The following is a 2,500-nucleotide window of genomic DNA, read 5'->3' on the forward strand; positions in this document are numbered from 1 at the left end:
GTGAGAACACACACACCCTTCTTTGCGATGGATAAAAGGCAAAAAGAGAGGGCAAAAAGCCAACGGCAAATTCCAACCAGACCCCCAGAGGCACACACCACAAAAAGTGAAGCCAGAGAGAGCCAGACAAAGAGAAGGATAGAGAGAGAGGGAGAGTTAGACCCCCGGAAGAGAATCATAGGTGCTGCGGCCTTTTTCGGGAATGTGACCAGGAAAGAGAGAAACCGACGAGGCCGATACACACATTAAAAAATGAAAAAGTAACCATCACCGCGAAGGATTTTCCTCAAAAGACAAATCAGCAAGAAGTATGTCCAATCCTGGGGCCCATCGCCCCTCCAAATTAATGGAGGGGTCGGATAGAAATTTATAGAAATGTTACTTTTGTGAAACCCCTAGCCGACGAGAGAACTCTCACCGGTTTCGAAGTTCCATTTTCACATTCCGACCTGGGATGTTATGACTCCTCGGCCCACACTGCGAACGCGTCCCACACCCCTCCAAGTTTATCAGGAATTTCACCTGAGCTTGCAATAGAGATCGAGCGCGGTGGCGGTCACAGTGGTGGTCGACCAGGCGGAGCTTGAACGGCCTCGGCAAACACTTCTCCCCACCCTCCCAAATGAATGAGAGAATGGCTTGACAATACCGAGGCCATCGCCCCCCGCCAAAAATGGTTACTAGCTCTTGGGACTCGCTGCGACGTTACGCGTATCGGCACAAGACCAACCCTCTTTTTCCAGTCGCCCGCGCACCAAAAAAAATTTTGGCAGCGGGACTCACAATCCTTGACAGCCAGCTCACCATATAATACTCGGCGACCCTCCGCGGGACCTCCTCAGAGGGTCGCGTCGCCGGGAAACTAACCCCCACTCCTCACTGATCCAAGGTAACACGCCAGAAGTATCCAGGTAACCCCAGTAGTATCCAGGTATCCCCCTGCGAACGTCGGTACTGGGCTCAAAGAAGGCAGCGAGCAGTCGGGACCCGTAGGCACCGAGCAACCGTCACCCCCTCACGACTTTTCCCGAGACGCTTCAGAGGAACCCTTCCCCACATAGTACTCTCTGTGGGATTCGGCAGGCCCCCGTCCTACTGCACTAAGGAAGTTCCGAGACACACTTTTTTTTGTGGAAGACCACCCACCCTCCCTGTCCTGCCTGCTATCCCCGCCGCGACTCCTGGTCCCGGCCCTCCTCCCCGACTTCCTCCTTGTCCCGCTGCGAGTCCCGGACCTCCTCCCCACTACCTACTCCCGCCGCGAGTCCCAGTCCCGGCCTTCCTCCTCCTCCTCCTCTTCCCTAGTCCCGGCGCGAGTCCCGGACCTCCTCCCCCACTTCCTAGTCCCGTCGCGAGTCCCGGACCTCCTCCCCCTCTTCCTAGTCCCGGCGCGAGTCCCGGACCTCCTCCTTCTCTTCCTTGTCCCGCCGCGAGTCCCAGTCCCGTCGCGAGTCCCGGACTTCCTCCTTCTCTTCCTTGTCCCGCCGCGACTCCCTAGTCCCGTGGCGAGTCCCGGACTTCCTCCTCCTCTTCCTTGTCCCGCCGCGACTCCCTAGTCCCGGCGCGAGTCCCGGACTTCCTCCTCCTCTTCCTTGTCCCGCCGCGACTCCCTAGTCCCGGCGCGAGTCCCGGACTTCCTCCTCCTCTTCCTTGTCCCGCCGCGACTCCCTAGTCCCGGCGCGAGTCCCAGTCCCGTCGCGAGTCCCGGACTTCCTCCTCCTCTTCCTTGTCCCGCCGCGACTCCCTAGTCCCGGCGCGAGTCCCAGTCCCGTCGCGAGTCCCGGACTTCCTCCTCCTCTTCCTTGTCCCGCCGCGACTCCCTAGTCCCGGCGCGAGTCCCAGTCCCGTCGCGAGTCCCGGACTTCCTCCTCCTCTTCCTTGTCCCGCCGCGACTCCCTAGTCCCGGCGCGAGTCCCAGTCCCGTCGCGAGTCCCGGACTTCCTCCTCCTCTTCCTTGTCCCGCCGCGAGTCCCGACCTCTTGTCCCGCTCCCTTGCCCAAGTCCCGACTCCTGGCTGTCTCGACTCCTCGTTGGCCGCCCAGTCTTCCGCATAGGTGGAAATAAATAAATAAATCATTTTTTAAAAATCAATTTTAAAATTAACTCCCTGTCTCGACTCCTTGCTGGCCGCCCAGTCTTGCGCCTAGACAGAAATATAAATAAAAATAAAAATAAATTGGTGAATTAAAAATATTAAAGTAATTTAATTAACTGGAATAAGGTAGAAAAATAAAAGGCAGAAGAATACTAAATTGATTTTTTCAAGTGCCACGTGTTACCTTGCTGATGTGGCTGCCACGTGGTAGTCCATGTCATGTCAAAAATCCACTAAATCGTTTACATGTCACTTTGGAGATAAATTTGTGTGTGTGCAATCAATTGGTTGTACAAATATGTTAATGACTTGCTAACTAATGCATCGTACAGGTAATCATTGCCCACTAACTAATCCATCACCACTGAAACTTAATGTCTTCAATTCTTCATCCTTCACACTCCA

Source organism: Physcomitrium patens, chromosome 26 (assembly GCF_059467195.1).
Source record: "Physcomitrium patens ecotype Gransden chromosome 26, ASM5946719v1, whole genome shotgun sequence".
Lineage (NCBI taxonomy): Eukaryota > Viridiplantae > Streptophyta > Bryopsida > Funariales > Funariaceae > Physcomitrium > Physcomitrium patens.